The 26,605-nt window shown below is 36.2% G+C and overlaps 1 long non-coding RNA gene and 2 pseudogenes across 4 annotated transcripts; 1 reads left to right on the plus strand and 2 right to left on the minus strand.

Moving 5' to 3' along the window:
• Positions 1–2,718: 2,718 nt before the first annotated feature.
• Positions 2,719–3,570, minus strand: LOC148544963 (cyclin-D3-1 pseudogene; annotated as a pseudogene).
• An 11,527-nt stretch (positions 3,571–15,097) lies between these two features.
• LOC148544964 (uncharacterized) lies at positions 15,098–19,238 on the minus strand. Of its 4 annotated transcripts, none has more exons than XR_015899229.1 (8): positions 18,810–19,238; positions 18,311–18,441; positions 16,696–16,872; positions 16,128–16,217; positions 15,935–15,987; positions 15,800–15,849; positions 15,559–15,711; positions 15,098–15,348 (listed from the first exon to the last, which is right to left on the minus strand). It is a non-coding gene; the product is annotated as an uncharacterized LOC148544964 (long non-coding RNA). The 4 variants fall into 4 exon arrangements; XR_015899231.1 differs by having other exon boundaries at positions 16,696–16,930; XR_015899230.1 differs by having other exon boundaries at positions 16,696–16,935.
• Positions 19,239–24,852: 5,614 nt separating this feature from the next.
• Positions 24,853–25,967, plus strand: LOC148544965 (uncharacterized; annotated as a pseudogene).
• The last annotated feature ends 638 nt before the right edge of the window (positions 25,968–26,605 follow it).

Genomic DNA, 26,605 nt, shown 5'->3' on the forward strand with positions numbered 1-26,605 from the left:
AATTCTGGTTTGAATACTCAGAAGCATGTGATTCTCTCTGTTATTATTTTTGCTCTGTTTGCTTACTTGATCTTATTCAATTTGGCAGATCAAAGCTAAAATCGAAGTGTTTAAGTGTTTCAGATCTTAATTTTTTTGTTTGCTTCGTCTTCTCCGTTCTTGCTTGCTTGCTCCGTTTATACTTGGATTTTGGTTTAAATGTTTGAAATGCTTTTTGCAGAGTTTCATCAAGATTATGTTTGTATTATTGCTCATAATATAAAAATGTTTGAGAGTCTATTTGCAGTTGTGATTGTTGGCAAGGAGTGAGATGTTGATGCTGCATTTTCTAATTCTATGGTTTTTAGAATATTATCATTGCTAGTTTCATTGTCTTTAAATTACTCAACTCTCTTGGGAGAAAATATATTCATGGATTCAGATTATGAACTGTATTTTCAATTAGTAGAAGATTATGAACTACATTTTCAATTTTCATGGTTAAATTTGAGGCTAAATCCTGTTTAATTCAAAAGTGTCACTATTGTATGCCAAATTTCTTAGTGTCAAGTGTCAAGTGTTGAATGCCAGATTTCTTAGTAATTTAGACTAATTAGTGAGTTACCCTCTATTTTATTGATATTTGAACTCATTTACAGTTTAATAGTGTTACAAATTTAAAGATATATTCTAAGAGGTGTATGAAGAGAGATGGAAGCAAAAATTTGAAGACCATTCGATATGGTTTGTTTTCATTTTGATGAACCAAATTTCTTTGATTCATTACACATAGATAATTGACACTCTAAGTGGCTTCAGGTATGACCATAGGCTAATTGATGATATGGTGGCATATGCATTCAAAAGTGAAAGTGGATATGTTTGGACTTGCAAGAATTTTGATAGTGATGTCCAAAGTGATTTACTTGCCCAAGGTGTAGAACACTTATCCGGACAATTCTGATTAGATTCATTGTTGATCTAAACTGTCAAAAGTGGTTGTAGATTTACTAGTTTTAGTTTGAAAAACCATACTGGAGCAATGTATCAATGAGCCAAAATTTCATGCAATAACACAGATTTGTATGATTTATTACTTTTTAAGAGAAATTTATGTATTAATATTTTAAATTTAATAAAATATTTTATTTTGTAGTAATTAATTTCAATATATTTATATTATGCACAATCATAATATTTGTTGTCAAAAATAATTTTAAAATTCTAGAAAGAAGATAATTCATTGCTTTAAAAAGATGAGTATAATATAACTAACAAAATATGAAGGTTTTAGTGACAATAGTAATGACAAATAAAAGTAAATAATATTACAATATTTTTAGTGGTCATATAAATTACTGCTAAAATAGATTTTAGTGGCAACAGTAATGGCAACTAAAAGTGAATAATATTGCAATCTTAGAATTATTTTTAGTGGCCATATAAATTGCTAAGAAAATAGCCGCTAAAAGTTATAACTTTTAGCGGCCATTAAAAAGGTCTTCACCGGCAATTGTATAATTGCCACTAAAATCTTTTAGCGACAAAACATAAGACGACTAATATCTAATTGCCGGTAAATGTATTAGCAGCTATTTTTATTGCCGCTAAAAGTAAAATAAATGGCCGCTAAAAGTGATTTTTCTAGTAGTGCATGCTAGGTATGCGTTTTTCATAGCAAGGGAAATTGCAATTTGGAGAAAAACAACTAATTTTTTTCATTCAAGTAATCGTTTGGTTAGTAAATGAATATTTTCTCTTTTACATCAATCAATTTTATTACTTATCCAATTGATTGGTTGAGGGGATCCAATTGATCGGCTAAAGAAAACAATTGAAACTATAAGAAAACATCCATTTTGCTAGGCTTTTAAAGCATGGCGAAAAGTTGAAAAAAGCGTAGCGATAGCTTTGGGCCATGCTTTTTGAACTACTGTTACGCTTTTAAAAGAGTCACATCTGCAAGCTTGCGGGTTGCTCTGTCACCATGTTTTTGGTGACCTATCACCACGCTTTATTTTTTGTCATGCTTTTATAGATTGTCACGCTTAAAAACGTGACCGTATGTGAGAAATATGGCTACGCTTTGAAAACATGCCAATAGTAAGAGATATGACTACGCTTTTAAAGCGTGCCAATAACAATAACAAACAAACAAATCTCACCTTTCTAATCTCTGCATAACAACCCTTTTTTATTATTTCTTCACTCTTACCAATTTCCTCTTCATTAATAAAGAAACTAATTAATTAAAGTAATGGTACAAAAAGGTTTGGGTGGACCATTTTGGGTGCCCATCTCAATGCTATAGTTCCACTCCAGCCAAAGACATTCAAACACATAATAATAAGGCAAGTGAGGCAAGTGAATAGAATAACACCAGTAATTTAAAACACACACATAACAAAATGAACAAAATTGTTCCCAATTTATTATACTAGGAAAATTAAAGATGTAACATATGTCCAGATTTGGTATGGTCTATAAGAGAGCCATTGAAAAAGAAAAGAAAAAAAAGAAAGTAGTGCTTGCCCATGAGACATAATATGATGATATCATAGTCCTCATTGCCAACTTTGTCCCTCCTCTTTCCCTTCTCTTCTATGACCTTGTTGGACATTGTTGGAAATGAAGAGATAGAGAATAAGAATATTAAAAAGAGCAAAGTGATACTTTTTATGGGGTGGTGCCAACAATTCTGACAATAGACCTGTTTAGTGATGACAATTTCAATTGTTGTTATTTCTTGTTCTTGAAGTGAGGTTGAGGCTCCTCTTGTGATGGTGATGAACATAACAATGATGACCCCACCACTTCCCATGAATTTTTGGAACCGTCATCTGAGCTGAACACTGTATCAATTACGTCACTTGGGCTACTAGGGATTTCCTCATACTTTCTCTTCTTCCTACCACCATTATTATTATTATTATTATTGGAGACCTCCCACTATGCCATTATAACATTTATCTATCTTCTCCTGTACACATGCATTGCAATTAATTAATTAACATCAAATCATGTGCTTATCATCTGCATTCATTGTATCACTACTTATTAGTACTAATCTTCTAATCTATTCTAAGTTGCTGATTACTCATTCTTAGTCATACACAACACAATGAAACTAATATACTAACCTTGTTAATGTTGAGAACACTAAGAAGCTAATTTTTGTATTCCATTCCGTAAGTGCTGTGATGAATCTAGCCTATTACATGCAGCATTGTTGCAGTGGCCAAAACAGAAAGAAGACAACCAACAAATCTTGAATCTAAACTCAAACATACATACCAAAAATGATAATAAGCATTCATTTAATTAAGTCCAATAATAATAATGAGATCTAATTGAGTGTTAGTTGTTAATTATTATTCTTACCTAATAGCAAAGAGAGAAGAATATTCTTACAACGCTCGAGAGTCTGCCAGTGAAGATGTGTTTTGAGCCCCAACCTCCTTATAATGTGATCTAGAAATGAGTGGGTCACATGGTGCATCTTCCAATTCAAGGTGGACAGAATTAAAAGCTCCATTCTCTAATAGTCTTTGCCTCAAACACATATTTTGCATTTTCAACCTGATGATTCATGATCAAATAATCACATTATTAGCCATGTGATGATGAGTTTTCTGATATAACGATGCGGATTTTACAACCCAAACTACTGGCAAGTGTATCGGGTCGTATCAAGTAATAAACTCACAGTGAGTGAGTATCAATCCCACGAGGATTAATGGACTAAGCAAGCATTAGTTGACTGATTTTTCTAGTTAGACAAGTGAAAATTAAGAGTTTTGAATATCAAGTAGCATAAAAGACAGTGAATTGAAGAATGCAAACAATAAACATGTGAGAAAATAATATAAGGAGAGAGTTAAGGCTTTGGAGATGTTTAAATATTCGAATTAATAATCATTGTTAACTCAGATTTAGTTCATGACAAACCCTAGGTGACTGAATTCTAATTCTTTAGCAATTCAATCTCTTATAATCCAATCAACCGTCAATTCTTTGATCAATCAATTGTGTTAAAAGATTAAGTTCAAATTCTGATTTATAAGCCACACAATCCCTAATAACTCAGAAATAATTCGATTATATGTCACATATCACATTAAATCTAGATAATTGAAGAATTGTGAGAAAAAGGTTTCAATTTTTAATTCCAGTGATTTAACTTTTTCAAGATTCAAAGGAATTCAATTTAGATTACTGATGAGCGGATATTTTATACGCTTTTTGGCATCATTTTCATATAGTTTTTATTATGTTTTGTTTAAGTTTTATTCTATTTTCATAGGTTTTAGTGCAAAATTCATATTTTTGGATTCAACTTTGAGTTTGTGTGTTTTATGATGATTTCAGGTATTTTCTGGCTGAAATTGAGGAGTTTTGGCAAAGTCTGATTCAGAGACAGAGAAAGGACTACAGATGCTGTCAAGATCTGACCTCCATGCACTCGAAGGAGCATTTCTAGAGCTATAGAAGTTTAAATGGCGCACTCTCAATGGCTATGGAAAGCTAACATTTAGGGCTTTCCATAAATATATAATAGTTCATACTTTGCTTTGGAAATGAAAGCCCAAAACTAGCATTCAATGCCAGCCACCAGCCCCAGTCCTAGCGTCCAACGCCGACAGGGGAGCAGCTGGCGTCCAACGCCCATTCAGGAGTCCAAAGCTGGCATTGGATGCCCATAAGGAAGTACCAGCTTGTGGAGTCACTCAAGCTCAGCCCAAACACTCACCAAGTGGACCCGAAAAGTGGATTTTTGCACTACAAGACTAGTCTATCTTATTTCTGTAATTCTTAGTTATCAGATTAGCATATATAGGAGGACATCACCCTTGTTTAAGAACTTTTGATCTTTTTCTTTCCCTATTATTATTTTCGAATTACATTGTACAATATGAGTCACTAACCTCCTAAGGTTAAGGTTAGGAGCTCTGCTGATTCTTATGAATTAATAATATCACTATTCTATTTCAATCTATGCTTGATTCTATTCTAAGATGTATCTTCGTTCTTCATCCTAATGAATTAGGAGTGTAACTTGACCGTCATCCCTATTCACATGGGTTCTTGCGTGTCCTTGACGAGATAATACTGAAGCATAAGCTTGATTATACATCTCTTAGACGGCTAATCCACTGCTTTGTTGGGGACTTCTGGAGACATCAGCTCAGCCGACGTGCGGGGCGATTAGGGCCTTTGTGGTATAGGCTAGAATCTAAGAAGCAGCATTCTCTAATCCGGAAGATTCAACCTTGTTTGTGGCGTTTTGAGTAGGATTACGAAGGGAATGGATTGCTAGAGCTTCACCCATGTTCATATTGGATGACCGCTGACCTGGCGTTTGATCTGAAAGCAGAGGAGATTAATAACCACTGACCGGGCGTTAATCATATACAGCCTGCTGATGACAAGTCATCTTACGCTAGTTTCATAAGCTTTTATCATTAGTTTTTACTTGGTTTTCTTGCATTTTTAGGCAATAAGTAAGTGTTTGAGTGAGAATTTCATGCTTGTCTTGATTCAATCAAACATTGGTAATTCTATGCATTTTCATGAAATCTTTTGCAAGATTCAGTTGACAATATGAGTGATGCAAGATTTTATGATTATTCCAAGGCTTTGATGTAACTATTTGGTTGATCATAAGTGAAAAGATGAAGGAAAAGAAGCAGAAAGCACAAAATAAGCTCAAAAGAAGAATTTTGGACATATTTTGAAGTTTGAGCACGCTTTGGAGCCCTAGGCCACGCTTTTAAAAGCATGGCCCATAATTTAAACAAAGAGCGCTCTTGGCACGAGAACACTATGTTCACCAGTGACGCGCACGCGTACAAGGCACTTACGCGCAGGATGACACTTTTGGAGATCCACGCGTACGCATGCATGGCGCGCACGCGTGGAAGGAGGATCAACGTTCACTAGTAATGAACGCTACGTTCACTTTGAATAAACGCTTGCGATACTTTCAGAATTGGAATTTGAATTTGGTCACCGACGCGCACGCGTGCATGACGCACACGCGTCGATGTGACAAAAGTGGTGGTTGGCGCAAACGCGTACATGATGCTGGAGCATAGAAGTGGTGATTTACCATCCATGCGCACAGGCATAGGACGCGCACGCATGAGGAGCGTTCATGGCGCGAACGTAGTGTTTAGTTAATGAACGCTGCCAAGGGATGCACAAGCGTAGGTGATGCGTATGCGTAGAGGGGCCGAAAAGAAAAATGACGCGCGAGCGTATGGGACGCGTACGCGTGGGTGTAAAAAACGCTCCGTTCTCCAAATGAACACTACGCTCTCCTGGAAGTGAATTTTTTCTCAAATCAATCTAATTCCAAGCCCATTGAAACTTCAAAGCAAGCAGAGCCCATTGACATCACTCAAAGGTACAAGAAACAGTTAGAATATGAATTTCATTTGAATTGTAATTTGTTTTCAATTTCAATTTCATTTGTAATTTAGGAATGCCTACAAAAAGGCTTTAGTTCACAGTTAGTAGGGAGCTCTCACGGACAGTAGGAGTAGGAGTAGAATAAAAGGCTGGAGGATTAGAAACTCCAGAGAGCTTAGTATAGTTTGATACACTTTTACCTTTCTGCACTTTTTACATTTCAGTATTGAATTTAATTTAGCTTATGAAATTTCAGTTTCTTGCAATTCTCTTCTGCAACTTTCCTTTCTGCCAATTTTACATTTCCGTTCACATTGCGTTCAATTTACTTTCATGCAATTTTAATCTTCTGTAATTGTTCTGAGAGCTATGATCTAGTGAATTTTTCCTTTCCGTTACTTGTCATGAGTTCTGATTTACTGCTTTCTTTAATTTCCCTACACCCAAAGCCCTTTACAGTTGATGCAATTTACTTTTCTTGACATTTAAGTTACTGCCATTTACATTCTGCACTTTAAATTCCTTGCAATTTACTTCCTGTTGATCAAATCTCACTCAATTCACACCACTGTTAGCTTAACTAAACTAATCACCTCACTAAAGTTGCTTGATCCATCAATCCTCGTGGGATCGACCTCACTCTAAGTGAGTTTTACTACTTGATGCGACCCGGTATACTTGCCGGTGAGTTTGTGTGGAATCGTATTTTTCCCATCAAGTTTTTGGCACCGTTGTCGGGGATTGATTTAGATTAACAATGATTAAGTAGGTGATAAGTCTAGATTAAGCATTTTCTTTGTTTTTGTTCTTTTAATTTTCTGTCTTCTGCTGACACTAAGGTGTTTGTGTTTTTGCCTCGCTAAGAAATTCTCATCTTTGATATGAGTAATTTCAGTTTTCATTGGTGATTGTGATTTACAAAATTCAAATGGAGTTTTCCTCATCTTTCGATCAAGCAAATTTCATGGGATATTACCCACCATCACAATATGATTCAAGTCATTATTCTAATGGTGGCTGGGCATATCACCAAGAAATCACAGATTCTGAGCAATCCAAGCAATGGGGATATGCTTTAGAGCCACAAGATGAGCAAGACAATTTCATGAGATGTTGCCCAACACCACAAAATGATTCATGTCATTATGCTAATGGTGAATGGGAATATCAACAAGAAATGATAAAGTATGAATACCTCCCAGAGACACAATATGACCCAGGTTTTGATGAGTCTAACAACTAGTCATATTGTGCCTGGGAAGGTCAAAACCAAAGAGATCTTAATGATCCACAGTTTGTTCATCAAGAGACATCATCACTGGAGTGTGCTTTTAATAAATTCATGCAAGACTACTCCCCAGAGCCACAACATGGCTCATATTGTGATGAATTCAACAATGATTCACATTGTGGGTGGGGGGATCAAAACCAGAAAGCATTTGACAGCTCATACTCCACTTATCAAGAGCCATTATCACTTGAGAAAACCTTCAATTCATTTATGCAAAATTATCCAACCCCACCTCTCAGTTTTTCATTTGAAAACCCTTCATCACTTGACTATGTCTCGACACAAAGTTTCCTCCAAGATCCATACAACTCATCTCACCAACCACAAGATACATTTCACTACACAGAAGACTCATTTCAACATTCACAAAATTCATTCCACAACTCACAAGACTCATTCCATACCCCTCAAAACAACTTTACCACAATACCCACATATCCACAAAATTTCTCTCAACCCTCATCTTTTGAGCTAGTAGCTGAGGATCCCCTTCAAAAGTCCAGAGAATTGTTGGAAAGGCAAGAACAATCCTAGATAGAACAAGAAATCCTCTTCCAAAAGATGGATGATCACTTGGAGAAAATAAAGAAACACTCAGAACTACTAAGCAAGGAAGATGAAGATCAATCTGTGGGTGTAAAGGAGGAAGTGGAAGAGCAAGAAGAAGAGGCCCCTGTATCAAGTGAAACTTCAATGGAGAATGAGGTAGTAGAGGTATATGAGCCAAGGATCTCATATCCACAAAGGCTACTTGAGGTGACAAAGGAAGATGAAAACTCACAACCCATACAAGAGCTTGAGTCTGTGATTGAAAGATATGAAGAGGAGATGAAGAAATCTTGGGAAGATCAACAAACCTCTTCCATAGAAGTGTTGTTAAACCAGATGTTGAGTGCAAAGAAGGAAGTGGTGGAGGTATTTAAACCTATAACTTCATATCCATAGAAGCTAAGTGAGGTGACAGAGGAACATGAAACTTCACTCCCAAAGAACTTAATAGAAGAACATACAGAAGAAAGGGAGGAATCCAATTAGGGAAGTCCACACTCAAGTAAAGCAGAGAATTACATAGATGAAGGGCTCATTGAACCATTAATTAAAAAGGCTTTTGATGAAGATAAAGCTCCAACAATCACACAGCAACCATGTCTTGATATCCAAGGAGTGAAGGCAACCAACAAGAACATCAAAGAGAGGATTGTGACCAAGCTACAATTGATCATATCTAAGAAAAGGAAGAGGTCAACCACAAACAATCCAACCCCTGAACCACCAGCAAGCAAGCTTAATCAAGCCATTTACAAAAGGAAGCTTGCTGGGAAGAGGCCAAGAAAGGGGGCACTGACTGGCTCCTCTTTACCCTTGAGGTCATTTCTCTTGAGAAACTGGAAGAAGAGGAAGAAAGTCATCAGCTACATGTTGGTAGTTTTCCTTTCTTAGTTATTTCAATAAAGGAGTTAAGCAGATTTCTCTGTATTGCAAAGAGCTATGTTTGGTGTTGCACACCAAAGTAATTAAGGGGTGAATGTTGGATGCTAAGTTTGGTGTTCCACCAAAAATTTCATTAAGAACACATTACACTCTCAGAATGACTAGTATCGGCTCCAAACAATCAGAAGAACTACTTAATAATTGTTTAGTTTCTAGTTTTTAGTTTATTTTCTAATTCATAGTCTGTTTTCTAGTTCATAGTTTATTTTCTTAATAAAAGTACTTGACGTTTCATGTATGTATTTATTCTGCTACGTATAGAAGTAGGCAAGGAAGTAAGTTTGGTGTTTCCACACCAACTTAGGTTCAGAGAATCACAAGCATACATGCATGCTAACTGTTTCTCAAGTGCTTGGGGAACAAGCAACTTTCAATATCTCTTGTAGGAAGTCATTCAATCTCTTGGAGGGAAAGATACATCATCATGTGGATGGATAAAGGAAGGACATGAACCCAACAACGATGATGACACAGAGGAAACAAATGGACTCCAAGAGGTTGTATTATTCTTTGACTGACTTTAGCTTAAATATGCTAATTGAAAGTGCAAGTGTCCCCTATTGATTAGTGTCTTATTAGATTTATTTACTATCTGTTAGTTTGTTTGTTTTCATACTGTTGTGGCTTGCTAGTCTAAGTGCTTGATTCACTTTCATCTTACTTGAATTATATGCTTTGTTCCTCATGCTTGAATAAAAGAAAAATAACTGTGAAATAGAGAAAGAGTAAAAGTATGGTATGATATGAGACAAAATAAGGTAATGTGGTAGTATGTGCTGGTTCATTAGTTGATTTATAAATAAGGCTGAATGTTGGCATGATTTTGTGATATGAACTTGAGTTACATTTCATGAGACTTGACAAATGAAAGAGGTCCATAATAAAAGAAAGAAAATACAAGAAAAAAAAACAAAAAAGAAATAAACAATGCTGGGCACCAATGGCTTGAGATTTGGATAAATGCCTGTGATGTTTTTGTACAAAGATAAGCTTGGATAACTAGGTTCTAAGGGGTGCTTCATCACCCGAAAACTTGGGTTAACTAATCCAGAATTGCCAACCGAAAGTCCACCATCAAGAGCTACCTTGAGACAAAGCATTTAGTGACCCAAAGAGGTGCTGGGCATCAATTTCCAAAGAACAAAACGAGCTAAATGCCTGTGATGTGTGTGTGCTAAGGAGAGACTTGAGCAAGTAAGCCCAAAGGGGTGTTTCAACACCTAGCATCTTGAACCAACTGGGACGGGAATGCTGGCTGAAAGCTTACTCTAAAAAGTTGCCTTATCACATAACATTAAGCCTCAGCTAAGCAATAAATCTCAATCAAAAGAAAGAGAACAAGAAAAACTAAGGACCAAGCAATAACAAGTCTCATTTTTTTTGTGTAATTCAAGTAAGGATCCAAAGGGGTGTTGATGTCTCAGCCACAGAATAAAAATCTCTAAGATACCATGCATGAAAACCCTATTAACCGGTATTGAATGTTTTCCAAATAAAGACTTATACTCTTCTCTGTCTTCGTTCATTCTCGTTCTGTCTTACTGCTTGCTTGGGGACAAGCAAGATTTAAGTTTGGTGTTGTGATGACAAGTCATCTTAGGCTAGTTTCACAAGCTTTTTTCATTATTTTTTACTTGATTTTCATGCATTTTTAGGCAATAAGTAAGTGTTTGAGTGAGAATTTCATGCTTGTCTTGATTCAATCAAATATTGGTAATTCTATACATTTTCATGAGATTTTTTGCAAGATTTAGTTGACAATATGAGTGATGCAAGATTTTATGATTATGCCAAGGCTTTGATGTAACTGTTTGGTTGATGACAGGTGAAAAGATGAAGGAAAAGAAGCAGAAAGCACAAACTAAGCTCAAAAGAAGAATTCTAGACGCATTTTTAAGTTTCAGCACGCTTTGGAGCCCAAGGCCACGCTTTTTAAAGCGTGGCCCATGATTTAAACAAAGAGAGCACTCTTGGCGCAAGAATGCTACGTAAACCAGTAACGCGCACGCATAAAAGGCGCTTATGCGCAGGATGAAACTTTTGGAGATCCACGCGTATGCATGCATGGCGCGTACGCATGGAAGGAGGATCAGCGTTCACTAGCAATGAACGCTACGTTCACTTTGAATAAACGCCTGCGATACTTTCAGAATTGGAATTTGAATTTGGTCACCGACGCACACGCATGCATGACGCGCACGCGTCGATGTGACAAAAGTGGTGGTTGGCGCAAATGCATACATGATGCTGGAGCATAGAAGTGGTGATTTACCATCCACGCACACGTGCATAGGACGCACACGCATGAGGAACGTTCATGGCGCGAACGTAGCATTCAGTTAATGAACGCTGCCAAGGGATGCACAAGCGTAGGTGACGCGTACGCGTAGAGGGGCCAAAAAGAAAAATGACGCGCGAGCGTATGGGACGCGTACGCGTGGGTGTAAAAACGCTCCGTTTTCCAAATGAACGCTACGCTCTCCTGGAAGTGAATTTTTGCTCAAATCAATATGATTCCAAGCCCATTGAAACTTCAAAGCAAGCAGCGCCCATTGACATCACTCAAAGGCACAAGAAACAGTTAGAATAGGAATTTCATTTGAATTATAATTTGTTTTCAATTTCAATTTCATTTGTAATTTAGGAATGCCTATAAAAAGGCTTTAGTTCACAGTTAGTAGGGAGCTCTCACGAACAGTAGGAGTAGGAATAGAATAGAAGGCTGGAGGATTAGAGACTCCAGAGCTCTCTTGGAGGATTAGAGACTCCAGAGAGCTTAGTATAGTTTGATAAACTTTTACCTTTTTGCATTTTTTATATTTCAGTATTGAATTTAATTTAGCTTATGAAATTTTAGTTTCTTGCAATTCTCTTCTGCAACTTTCCTTTCTGCCAATTTTACATTTCCGTTCACATTGCGTTCAATTTACTTTCATGCAATTTTAATTTTCTGCAATTGTTCTGAGAGCTATGATCTAGTGAATTTTTCCTTTCCGTTACTTGTCCTGAGTTTTGATTTACTGCTTTCTTTAATTTTCCTACACCCAAAGACCTTTACAGTTGATGCAATTTACTTTTCTTGATATTTAAGTTACTGCCATTTACATTCTGCACTTTAAATTCCTTGCAATTTACTTTCTGTTGATCAAATCTCACTCAATTCACCACTGTTAACTTAACTAAACTAATCACCTCACTAAAGTTGCTTGATCCATCAATCCTCGTGGGATCGACCTCACTCTAAGTGAGTTTTACTACTTGATGCGACCCGGTATACTTGCCGGTTAGTTTATGTGGAATCGTATTTTCCCTCATCACCTGCCATGGAATGAATCAATCAGAAGTTGGAGTAGATGGTGAGAAAAGTTGATCCAGAAGGAAGAAACATCTCCGAAGCCTCAACCGTTCTCATACTATTGATTTAACACCGATCTAGTAACATTTTATTTATTTATCTGTTTTATGCGTTTTCTTGTGACAACTATATCTTCTATCCGCCTGACTAAGATCTGCAAGGTAACCATTGCTTGCTCAAATCAACAATCTCCGTGGGATCGACCCTCACTCACCTGAGGTATTACTTGGACGACCCGGTATACTTGCCGGTCTATCTGTGCGAAATGTGCAGAGCCAGTTTCGTGCACCAAGTTTTTGGCGCCTTTGCCGGGGATTGTTCGGATTTGACAAACTACCGGATTATCTTGTTACTTAGATTAGGTACTTTTTTACTTTTGTTTTAGTCTTTTGTTTTCTTTTTCAAAAACTTTTTCAAAAATCCATCTTTTCTTTGTCTTTTGTTTGAGTCTAGTGTTAGTTCTTAAGTTTGGTGTCCTTTATGTGTTCTTTATTTTCTTAAAATTTTCAAAAATTATTCTTGAGTGATCTTCTTGGTATTCAAGTTGTTCTTGTTTTGATCTTAAAATTTTTAAGTTTGGTGTCTTTTGGTTGTTTTTCTTTAAAATTTCGAAAAAGCTAGTGTCTTTGATCTAAAGATTTTAAGTTTGGTGTCTTTTAGTTGTTTTTCTCTTTCTTCATTAATTCAACAAAATCAAAAAAATATCTTTCCTATCTTTATTCCAAAAAAAAAAAATTCAAAAATCTTGCTTTTTTTACTTTGATTTAAAAATTTTAAAGTTTAGTATTTTCTTTGTTAGTAAAGTTAACTTTCAAATCTTTTCTTTTAATTTGATTCTTTCTTATCTTATCTTTCTTTCAAGTTTTAAAATTCAAAACTTTTTCAAATCTTTATGTTATCTTTGGTTTATCTTTCTTTAAATTTCAAATTACTATCTTATCTTATCTTGATTCAAATTTCAAAATCAAATATTTTCAACATTCAAATCTTTTTCAAATCTTCACCATATCTTATCTTTTCAACTTATTTTGAAATATTTATCTTATCTTGTTTCAATTTCAAAATTCAAAATCAAATCTTTTTCAAATCTTTTCAATTCTTATCTTGTTAACTTTTTGTTTCCAATTTTAAATTAAAAATTTTTAAAATCAAATCTTTATCAAATCTCCTATCTTATCTTATTTTCAAATATTTCTTAATTAGTTACTTGTTTTCTCTTCCCTCTTTTTCAAAACTTCCTAACTAAATCTTCTCTCTTCTATTTTCGAAAACTTCTTACCTCTTTCTCTCTCTTCTTTTTCAAAAATCACCTAATTAAATTTCAAATTTTTTTTGTTTAATTAATAAAAATAAAAACAAAAATATTTTAATTCTAGTTTCCCTTTGTACTTCTCATTATGCAAATATTCCTACCTTTCTTCACGATGAACCCAAACGGGAATGAACACTTCAGAAGAACTTTGGGGTCCTATATGGCCCCTACTCCTGACTTCTATGGGAGAAGTATCAGTATACCCCCCATTGGAGCAAGTAATTTTGAGCTAAATCCTCAGCTCATTGCATTGGTGTAGCAAAACTATCAGTACTCTGGACTATCACAGGAAGAGCCTATTGAGTTCTTGGTAAACTTTTTACAAATTGTTGACACAATACACACTGAGGGAGTAGATCAGGATGCCTTCAGACTGCTACTCTTTCCCTTTGCTGTAAGAGATCAAGCAAAAAGGTGGTTAGATAACCAACCCAAATCCAGCTTGAAAGCTTGGAAGCAGCTAGTAAACAAGTTTCTGAATCAATACTTACCCCTAAAAAAGTTGACCTAATTAAGGCTGGACATCCAAGGCTTCAAGCAAGAGAATAATGAATCTCTCCATGATGCCTGGGAGAGGTATAGAAGAATGCTATAGAAATGCCCCACTGAAATGTTTTCAGAATGGGTGTAATTAGACATCTTTTATTACAGCTTCACAGACATGGTTAGGATGTCTCTAGACCACTTTGCTGGTGGTTCTATACATAAGAAAAACAATTGAAAAGGCTCACGAACTTAGAGACAGTTTCCATGAACCAGCATCTGTACTCGATTAATGAGACTTTCATGAAAGGAGAGGTTAAGGAAATATCTACTGAATCTAACCCTCCAGAACAAAGTGGCCCATGGACTCACCAGCTACACGCCCTTGCACAGCAATTGCTGGAACTGCAGGAGGCTTTACAAGAAACTCAAATTTCTAACAGGAATGTAGAAACACAGTTGAGTCAGACTAGGCAACAATTTTCTAAGCAGATAAAAGAAGAGTGTCAAAAGATATGGCTACGCTTTTTAAGCGTGCCTGTTGATGATTACGAGAAGATATGGCTACGCTTAAAAAGCGTACCAATAGCCAAAAATATGACTATAAGTTGGATCAAAATACGTATGGCTATGCTTGTTTATGAATCATCCTAATTAAACATTGCAAAATTAATATATAATTTTAAATCATAGTTTGAATGACTAATTTAAATAATGAAAATTTTTTTATATAATTTTAAATTAATCAATCCAACATATATAAACGTTCATCATATTTGTCAACAAAAATAAAATTTATTATTTGAAAAATACAATATACACATCATCAAAACTGCAGGAAAAGAAAGTCAACATTTATGATTTGAAGAACAAGAAAACAGTTTTTGTATCAAGACCAAAGCAGCTTTGGCTCATTTACACCTTTCACAATTTCTGATATGAGTGATATGAGTGACTCCACACTTTCCTCATCAAAAAACCAAAACCACTGTTTCAGCTGCCTCCTTAGCTAAAAGCTTGAACCTCCTAGAATATGAAATAAATAAAATTAGATTATGCATTGAATCAGTTGAAATACATCCACAATCAACATGAACACTCGTAATTCTTGAAAAGAGCATGTACGAAGGATATTCTTAATGCAAGCTTCCCTATAAGGATGTAAGAATCAGCTATCTTTTAGTGCATAATAATACACAGAGCCTTCTTACAATGCTAATCAATTCCAGTTTATACCTCTAACGCAATGCTCCAAATGCATTTGCAAAATACATGAGATCATCAATACTGTTGATCTCAAATTCGGCAACTAGACCATGTGTATAAGCCATAGCTTGCTCCTTCCGGAGTAGTGCTATTCGAGACTCCAATAGTCATTGCAGGGAGACCCTAAACGATATGGAAATTGAAAACTTAGGAACAAATTTTAAACTAGCAAAACAAAGAAGATTATTCAATTAAAGAGGTAGAAACTTACTTTGAGCTTTCCTCTTCTTTGTTGTCAACGTCTTCAATTACTCCATTTAACTGAAACAAATAACAACAAACATAAATCAATAGAATTCTTAGAAACTATTAAGTAATTTTGACATACATGTTGGGAGATAAATACCTTTGCAGAATCACTCAATCTCCTTGTAATTCCATTGGCTTGTGGCACAGTTCCTATATAAAGGAATTTTAGTAAGACAACCACTTAATAAGTGTAGTTTCTTGGAATTCAATTATATTCTAAGAACAATTACTAATCAATTCTCAAAGAAATATCTGTAAAACATGCTTGAAATTGGATCTTCTAGCCATACCCTCATCGGAAGATGCACTGGACATCGACAAAGCATTTGCTTGAAATGAACCTCTCCAAAATTGCAGGTGTGCTAACGAATCGCACAAATCTAAAAAAAAAAAAAAAAAATTTGCACAGCATGTCTTAATGGGATGAAAGGATTGGATTGATGTGAATTGGATGAAGGATATAGGTCATGAACAGAGCAAAAAATGCACAACATGTAGTCATCATTCAACTATTCTCCAAATCCATAAAACCAAGTAAACTAATTCCATGATTAATGTGATAGTCATCATTCAACTAGTTGGATTTCATTCATCAATCCCTGCTTAATTAACTAATAATTAAGAACATTTAGAAATTTCTAAGTCAATATGCATTTGAAAAACCATTCCCAATCATATCTAAAGCACTTAAGCACTTTCAATGCAAAGGTAATTGACTCATTGATTCATTGATTCAGGGGTTCTTCAAACTTAATTGGAAATAGGATAAGTACTCTATTAAAACCAAAGAACAAATGAAGAATCAGTTACAAACACCGTGATTATCCACAAAAGAATAAAAGTGAAAAGAATAATCACCTTTCAAAGGTGGCCTTGGAGAACCATAATACAGAATTGTTTGAAGGAAGACAATTAACTGAGTATCCACCTTTAGAGATCTCATCTTTCACAAACTTGAGGTGAGAAACAAAAGGCTAAAGCAACCCTGAAGCTATTTTCTCAGGAACACCACCACAAAACACTACCATCTCACATCTGCAGAGAAAAAGGATCAAACCCAAAACAGAAGCATAATCCAGAATAGCCTTGGAATCTATGCTACGAAGAAGCATAGAAAACTGTCAGAGCATAACAAACTAAACACTGAACAACGTTAATTAGATTTGTTTGTGCTGGTGAAAATGCTAGAATGGTGATAGTAGCATAGTATCACTACTACAACTAGTTGTGAAACATGACTTATGAGTTATGACAGTGTCATGTGATAGAAAGAATAGAAGAAAGAAAAAATAAGAGACAGTAGAGAGATGCAGCATGGCACATCATATCACAAGCCTGTTTAGTGAGGAGACACACAACTGCTCCAAGAGAAAACCTTTCCAGTGATGGTAGGGCCTTATGTTATTTAATGCCTCAACTCCTCAGGCAAAAATTAATTGCCGAAATTCCAAATCATTTGGATATAAATAAAAAATTATGTTCAAGAAAATGATATTCACAATTTGGATAAGAACTCCAAAAGAAGCATGTAAAAGGAAAAAGACTTCAGTTTTCAAGTCAACATTTCAACAGCTGCCTCCTACAGATTCGATACAGCTCATCCATGAATTAAACCACCAAACTAAAATATGTTATAATTTATAGAATTTGAATAGAGTTATGCCAGTACTAGCATTAGCAAAAGTACATTCACATCCATACACAAACATATATATATATATATATAAGAAAATATAAAAAGATAATTTTTAGTTAACTAACTTTAAAATTCAAATTTATATTTTAAAATTTATAATTAAAAATTTATAATTTAAGATCTAAAATTTAAAAAAATTAATTGACGTTGTTTGAAAAAAATTAATTTCCTAACTATACTCGTTAAGCTAGTTAAATTTAAACAAACAATTTCTCTATTTCTCTACAGTAGTATTACTTAAAAGATTCAAACCCATAAACCTATTTCGATGCTACTTATTTAACCAAACATATATCATCAATAAATCAATTATCAATAAGTCAAAAGATGTAATATCAACTAGCAAGTTGCAAGTAGAACACATTCTAAAACTTTTTATATGCAATAATTACTATATGGAATTTCTTCATGTGTATGTATATATGTACATAATTGACCTATTTAATTATGATTAGACATTAAAACATGACAAAATTTGCTTTATGGAATACTTGAAACTATTTTGCAACAGACGGACATAAATAACTGTAAACTAAAAGAACATAATTCACCAATGAGGAGAAAATTATGCCTTAAACTATAACTCTCCTTCATTTGCAATGAACAAATTTTTATGGCTTCACTAAAATCAACTAGCCATCGTTCATAATTCTATCAAAACTCAATTGATAGACATAATTCAATTCACGTTCCCGAATTCCCTATCAACTTAACAAGGTGCACAGATGCTTTAAGTGAGCTTCAGATGAATGGAAATAATTGATGAATAACACTCACCATGCATAATTTTATCTGCTTTGCGATCCATCACTGATTAAAACTTGCATCTCCACATTGAGCTCCTGTTTATGTCCATTAACCGTATCGGTAGTGCTGAATCCACCACAAAAACTTCTGAAAACCCTAATCTACAAGAAATAATAGATTGAAACTATATCAGACACAGGTAAAGATAAGTTATCCCACCATAACTCTTCTAAAGAAATCATTTGCCATGTTAGTCGGTTATGCTAAACAGATCCAAATTGAACCATATATCCATGTAAAACTAGAACTCTAGAACTTGAAGAACGTCAAAACGAGTAAAAGGTGATGAATTAGTAATCACTAATCAGATATTCAATCAAAATAGAACCTAGAAATGGAAGCGAAAGCTGATTCTAAACGTTTCATCATGTCACTAACAAAATAACCACCTGAATAAACAAACTAATTTACCTAAATTTCCGAAATAGAGAAACAGAGAAACAGAGAATCAGAGGGAGGAAATACTTACCAGTGTTTACGGTGCCGATTGAGGGAGAGACGACAACAATTGAGGATTCCGAATCCAACGAGGGTTTGCGAGAGAGAAACCGCTGAGGGAGTAGGAGGCCACGTTGATGCGTTGATGGTGCGACAGACAGAGGGCCAACGATTGAGGGTTCCTAATCCAACGAGGGTTGCATTGATGGTGCGAGCCTGCGAGGGTTGGGTGCGAGGGTTGAGAAACAGCTAGGGTGTGACAGAGTCACAGAGAGACGGTCGGGTGCGAGGGTTAGAGGGTCGGGTGCGAGGGTTGATGAACATGAAGCCGAGCTGGGTGCGACGGTCATTGGCAGTGATGAAGATGACGATGAAGGCGAGCTGGGTGCAATGAAGATGAATGGTGGAGGTTTTTACGAGGGATTTGAAAGTGAGGATGAAGATGATGGCGCGGCTTCACTTTTAGGATTAAAAAGTGAATTTGGAAACAATGTAAAACCGAGTGTATGCTTTTATTATCATTTTTAGGGTTAAAATTGAAACCTTACAAAAAAAAAGTAAAGTGTGAAAAAAATGGATGGAAAATTAAATTTTGGGGAGGGAATTCTATTGGCACATTTTTGTAGGGTGCCAAAATAAACATAGAATATGGGCACGCTTTAAAAAGGTGATCATTGGAAGATAAATTAGTCCCGCTTTTCAAGCGTGCCGATATCCTTCTATAGCCACGCTTTTCAAGTGTGCCAAAAAAAAACCGTGGCCAAATTTTAAATCGGTAGTCATCCGCGTAAAAGCGTGCCAGTTTTTCTCTATGGCCATGCTTTTCAATCGTGGCAAAAAAAAGCATGGCCAAATCACAAATCAGTGGCCACCATCACAAAAGTGTGGCCATTGACCACTTTTGGCCATGCTTTAAAAGCGTGGCAAGAAAAAAGTGTGCTGACAGGCCTTTCTTCTTGTAGTGCACGCGAAGCTCTTCCCGAGCTCTTCGATCCTAGCTAAACAATGTTGGCAAGAACTTGAATTCCATACTCCATTCCTCTGCCCTAATAGATTTCGAAATTTGGCTTTAGTTATTGAGTGGGTTTTGTGATTTTCGCTATTTAGGTGTAATCTAACATTCGATTATTGTTAGGTTTTGCCCCCAAATACCGTTGATTGAGGTAAGTCACTTTGAAACCCTTGTGGTTTGATGTATTTGTGAACTCTAGGATTGATTTTGGTGGTTTTTATGGATATAGCTTGAATTGATGTTGTTTCGAGTGAAATTGATTATTTGGACTACTTGGAAAATTGAGCTAAAGTGGAGGTTGGGCTTTGGATTGCTTGTTTGGACTTGGAAGCTTGTGTGGGAGATCATTTTTGGTGTTTTAGTGCTTGTGTGTGAATCGGCTAAGATATAGTTTTGGTTTTCTTTAGTTAATATGTAATATTGTGGGCAACTTAGGCTAGTGGCCTTTAAGATAGGATTGAATTGAATGAATTGCATGAATTAGTTAAATTATTGTTGGGTTTGTTGATGATGATGAGGAGTTATGATGAATATTGATGTTAATGATGATTAATGATGATTGCTGATGTTAATGAGGAGTTGGGATGATTAGGGATGTTAATGACAATTGATTATGAATATGAACTTCGATGATGATAAATTGATGCTTGCATTGATAATTGTTGACATTGGTAAATTATGAGTAAGAATTGTTGAGAGAGTTGATAAACTGGGGAACTTAATGATTAGGTGTTGTATGGTCTAATAATGATGGAAAATTTATATGTTTTGGTGTGATTGAGGTTGAATTTGGAATTATTGGATGAATTGATATAGTGAGAAGTGCATGATCTAGGTGTTAGAATGCTTGATGTAAAATCCAGTCAAACCGTAATTAATTAAATAATAAATTAACTATGAGTGAATATGATTAGAAAATTTATCAATCGGAATTTGATAATTTAAATATAATATTTGAACTCAGTGGATTTTTCTAAGTCGGAAAACCTAGATTTCTGCGTAAAAATGCGCACTGAAAATTTGACCAACAGTACCGGTTGAGATCTGTCTGGTACTGCAACTGAATAAATTAAATTATAAGTGAATAAGCTTAGGAAATTAGAAATTATAATTTGGGAAGCTAGAAATATTTAAAATACAATTTAAAACTCTAATCTTAAAGGTTTTGGCCCAAAGTTGGGCCAGTGGGCTAAACCGATTGGACCAGGCCCAAGTGGGGCCAAGCCCAACATATATACTCATCATTAATGAGCTTTCAGCTCATTTTATCCAAAGAGAGAGAGAGAGAGAGAGAGAGAGAGAGAGAGAGTTCAGTTAGAGGAGAAGAGAGAAGGGAGTGAGCAAAACCCTCGCTTCACCCTCCACTTCAAACCACCATAACTTGAGCTACGGGACTCCAATCGACGAGCCGTTTGGGGCCACGCATCGCTCTCCTCGCCCTCTTCGATTCTATCTAGGTAATGTGATGATTTTTTGAATGACCTCTGCCCAGTTTCTTTTTTCCTCTTGTATTTTAAATTTGGTTTGGGTTTTGAGAAAATCATGTGATTTTGGTTGTTTAGGAGTGCTCTAGTATGATCCATTGGTGAGTTCTATCAACCAATTTTGTGGGTTAAGGTAAAGAGCCCTCTAACCCTTGTAATTTATGACATTTAGTGAGCCCTAAGTTGATGTATGTATGATATTGGTTGTGTTACAGTTGTTGGGTGAGATTTTGGTGCTCTTGGGAACTTGAATTTGGCTTGCAGAACTCTTGGTGGAGTTTAATGCTAGTGCTTGGTGGAAATTTACAAGGAAGGATCAAATTATTGTAAATACAAGAGGTACGGTTTAAGTTTCATTTAAGTACTGTGTGGTGTGATATGAATTCCTAGGCTAGATTCCTCTAGGATTAGGTTTGGATTGTGTGTCTTGATTGAAATTGATGTGTATAGATATTATGATGTGGAAATTAATGATTTGGAATGAGTTTTGTATGAATGGGGGTGTGTTTGGTATGTTGTGGAATTGAGAAATTAGTTAATGATGATATGTTGATGAATTTCTTATGTTAAATTGAATGGATGTTGGGCCTGAGGTCATGAACTTTGGGCCGGAGGCTGGAAGAGGTAAGGAAGGTGAGTTGATGTGTGTATTGTGTGATAATGTATGAGATTGAATGGAGGGTTGGTATGCGATGTATGAAAATGTGATTAATTAATGAAAAAGTGGAAAATGAGGTTTTTAGAATGTGGAATAGATGAAATTGAGGTGGAATGTGGAAAAAGAGTAGAATTGGAATTGGTTGTGTGTGAATAGGTAAATTGAGTTGGTCTGAATTCATTTTGTCGGTTGGAAAATGATTGGAGCTAGTGAATCATTAGATAATTGGTAAATAATTGTTTTTGGTAAAAATGTGTTTTAGGGCAACTTTGACGGATCATATCTTGAGCTGAAGTTTTTGAAATTAGATGAATTTTATATCAAATTAAAGATTATTCAAAGAGCTTTAAAATGGTATAGATTTTGTAGGAATCTGAATTTTGTAGAGAAAGATATGATCGTTGAAAGTTGGTGTCTAAAATCTGAATTCTGTGAATGTTGCAGAATTTGTGATTTCTAGTATGTGTGCACACGCACAGCCCTGTGCACACGCACACTCTGTGTATTTTTGATATACGTGTGTACGCACACCATTGTGCACACGGACACATTGGGATGTGGTTGCTCTTGGGAGCGCTAGCACGCTCTGTGCGCACACACAACCAACGAAGTTTTGCAAGCTGTGCGCACGCACAGCCTTGTGCGCACGCACACGCTAGAAGGTGCACTCTGTTGAGGGCGTTCGCACGCATTATGCGAACGAGCAGAATGGAAATTTTTACTTCCTGTGCGTACGCACACTTCTTGAAAATTCATCTAGGGGTTGTGCGTCCGCACACTGCCCTATTTTTCAAAGAAAATTTTGGTTTTAACTGTTTTACCTTCCCGACAAGCTTGCAACCTTTTGCAACACTTACTTAAAAACTTTTACCAGTTTTAGGGTATTGAATCAATGGTGAGAATAGTAAAAGAATAAAAGGGGTAATTGTAGTTATGAGGTTAGAGGACGGTGACTTAAGCTTGGTAAGTTCTGTGGATGAAATAAGAAGAGAATTAATAATGAATTGTAAAAATGATGATGATTATGATATTGTTAGCGAGAGTGATGATGATGATGAGATTTTAATGAGAATGATGATGATTAAGAGACTGATAAAGAGAATGATGATGAATGTGAAATTGATGGAGAGAGTAATGATGATGATGAGATTATTAATGAGAATGATGATGATTATGAGACTGATAAAGAGAATGATGATGACTATGAGATTGTTTATGAGAATGATAATGATTAAGAGATTGATATTAAATATGAATCTGATTATGATACACCTGCCTGGGTAGATGCAGTGGCTTTGATCCACTTGCTTCGGGATGTGGTGAGATATACCTGCGTGGATAGATACAGTGGTATTGATCCACTTGCTCCGGGACGTGGTGAGATATACCTGCCTGGGTAGATGCAGTGGAGTGATTCTACTTGCTCCCGGTTTGGTTTAAAACTCCTGGGGTAGATGCAGTGGTTAGCCCCCACTTGCTCCCAGTCGAGTTTGATTTGAGATTTGTGAAACTATCTGAGTTTCGGATTTCCTTGGGTAGATGCAGTAGGTCAGCTCCACTTGTTCCAGGTTGAGATCCGAGATTCTGTTGACCCTGCGTCGTAAGATGTGGCTGGACACTTAGACCTTTCCGGATGAGCTCTCCCCCATGGATATTTTATTATATTGATTATGATTTTGAGCTTGGGGATGCGCACTTGCAGGGACTGTCCAATGGTTAGCTACCAGGGCATGTCGGGTTGGCTTTGTAACCGACAGATGATATCATCGACCATAGGGCAGGCATTCATCATTTTGCATGTGTTTGATTTGTTTGGGTTTGCTTATCTGTATTGGTTTGCCTAATTGTATATGCCATACTATGTGATTATGTGCTATTTGCCTTACTTGAATATACTTGTGTATTACTTGTCTGTATTGCTTGTGTTTGTACAACTGAGAGGTCCCTCATGCTGGTGTCGGTTGACGCTGAGGGCTATTCTTGTTGAAATGGGATAATGATATGATTAATTTAAAATGATGATTTTTGAATGAGGTAATTTTAGTTCCCGGGGTAGACGCAGTGAAGTGATTTCACTTGCTCCAGGTAGAAAATGAGATAATTTGAGCTCCTTGGGTAGACGCAGTGAAGTGATTTCACTTGCTCTAGGTGAGGATATGAGGTAATGATATAGAATTGCTGAGACAGAATAGATGGTGATGGTTTTGTTTATAATGCTGATTGTGAATTGTCTGAGAGTTAGAAAGTTGGGAAGCATGAGGAATATGAATTAGATTTAGCATTCCCTTATGATAGTTACCTATTTATGGATTAGCGAGAACATAGGATGAATATTTGGTGAAAGGAAGTTTAGGATACTTAGTGAGTTTTTATTACATTGTATTGTATTTATTTGGCACTTTTACCGTACTGGGAACCCGTGGGTCGGGAGTTCTCATTCCGTATATCTCTTGTTTTTCAGATGCAGGTCCAGGTGCTCAGCAGTGAGCTGTGGTTTGTCTGAAAGACGGCGAATACCTCTAAGATCTCTTATTGCATTTTGCTTAGATTCTCTCCACTTTTATTTTTCAAGAACTCTTGCTATGTATTCAATCCTTTTGAAAAACTTGCCTATAGAGGCCCTTGTGTATCTTTTGGGAGAGATTAGGAGATATGGTTGTCAAACTACTTTTATAGTGTACCCTAGCCGGCCTAAACTTCGCGGGTCGTAATTAGTGGCTAATTATTTAAGTTACCTATCTATATTTTGTTTATTTTATTCTTCTCAATGGAATTATCTTTATATCATCTTAGTTCACGCTTTACCTTCTTTTTTTGATACGAGAGTGTTACGATTTTGCAATTTTATTTTACTCTTTTTCAGGCTTCTCAATAAATACTCCTTTCAATTATACTTATAACTATGTATTAAAAATACACCATGAGAGGAAATGAGGAACCCACTCTTACTGGTAATCAAGCTGACTTTCTAGCGGCAATAACGCAACTGATCAACACTATGCAAGCTAATGCGGCGACTGTCAACCAAGCGATGGGAAGGATGAACCGAAATGGGAATGGTAATGGAGTTGGAGGAAGCTCAGTTGCAGGTCCGATGACATTGGCAACTTTTCTGAAGGTTAATCCTCCCACATTGAGAGGATCGACTGATCCGACGAAGGCCGATAACTGGTTCCAGGTTGTAGAGAGGGCAATGCAAGCACAACATGTACCAGAGAATTAGCTAGTCGAATTCGCTGCTTACCAACTGCGTGCGGAAGCACAACACTGGTGGCAAGGAGCTCACCGTTTGATGCAACAAGGAAATGAAGATGAGGCAATCACCTGGGAGAGATTCAGAGAGGAGTTTTACAAGAAGTACTTCCCAAACTCCGCAAGAAAGGCTAAGGAATTGGAATTACTACAACTGAAGCAAGGATCTATGACTGTGACGGCTTACACAAGCAAATTTGAGGAGTTGTGCCATTTTTCAAGGGTCTGTCAAGGTGCCCCTGAAGGGTATGAGGAATGGAAATGCATGAAGTACCAAGATGGCCTGTGGGATGACATTATGAGAGCTGTGGCGCCTCTTGAGGTCAAGAACTTTGCAGAATTAGTCACAAGATCTGTGTGGTGGAGGATAGCTCAAGAAGGAATGCAACTGCTAACACCAACAGTGGTGGGAACCATGGCCGAGAGGGTGTGAGGTACCTTACTCCAAAGGGTCAGGATTTTAAGAAAGGAGGTTACAACCCATATCCCCAGCGAGTCCAAGACGATTTCCGAAGGAACAACAACAATAATCATCAAGGAAGGAGGTATGGGAAGCAACCTCAAAATGAAATGACTTTTAGGCGGTGTGAAAGCTACCATCCGGGAACTCCATGTCAAGCTAGATTGGGACTTTGCTATAGTTGCGAAGGAGCTGGACACATGTCTTGGAACTGTCCTAGGAAGGCCAACCGGATTGCTGCCAAGGCCCAACAACCAGGTCGTGTATTCACCATGACGACAGAGGATGCCGCTAGGTCCGATGGTTTGGGTAGAGGTAAGTGAAAGATTGGCAACAACGTACTAAAAGTACGCTTAAGTTGGTATTTGATTTTGACTATCATAGATAGAAATCTAGCGAATGTCGGTCATGCTAAGTTGTGGTTTAGTACTTGAGGAAATAAGTGATAGGATTAGTGCTAGATAAGAAATCAGAGTGACGCAACTGAAGTTTGTGGAAGTATTACAATAGAATAGTTGTAAATAGGAGCTGTAGAGGATGATTAGAAATACTTTAGGTTTTGATACTTGGAAAGTTTAGTGAGTGAATTCCAATGGTGATTCGCAGGTAGTTAGGTTTAATTGTGGCTGTGAGGTTAGATTGATTCTATAATAGCTGTATAAATGACTAGAGGTGTAATTGGATTCATGCTTAAATTTTGATGGATAAGTTATTAGACTTTGGATGATGGATTTGGAAGACATTAAATTGAAACATTGAGGTTATATTGAGGTTAATTTTAGGGAAAGTTTTATGAAAGGTGCTATGAACATAACATTTGGTTAGTTATTGAGAGAAACATATAAGAAGCTAAGAGTGAGATGGATAAATATAGCTTAAGCTAGAATTGGGAATAGGATGTTAAGAATTGATGTTGGAGAATGGTAAATTGAATGGTAAGAGGTCGGTTGAAAATATGAGA

Source organism: Arachis ipaensis, chromosome B9, assembly GCF_059453495.1.
Source record: "Arachis ipaensis isolate K30076 ecotype BB chromosome B9, ASM5945349v1, whole genome shotgun sequence".
In the NCBI taxonomy this organism is placed as follows: Eukaryota; Viridiplantae; Streptophyta; class Magnoliopsida; order Fabales; family Fabaceae; genus Arachis; species Arachis ipaensis.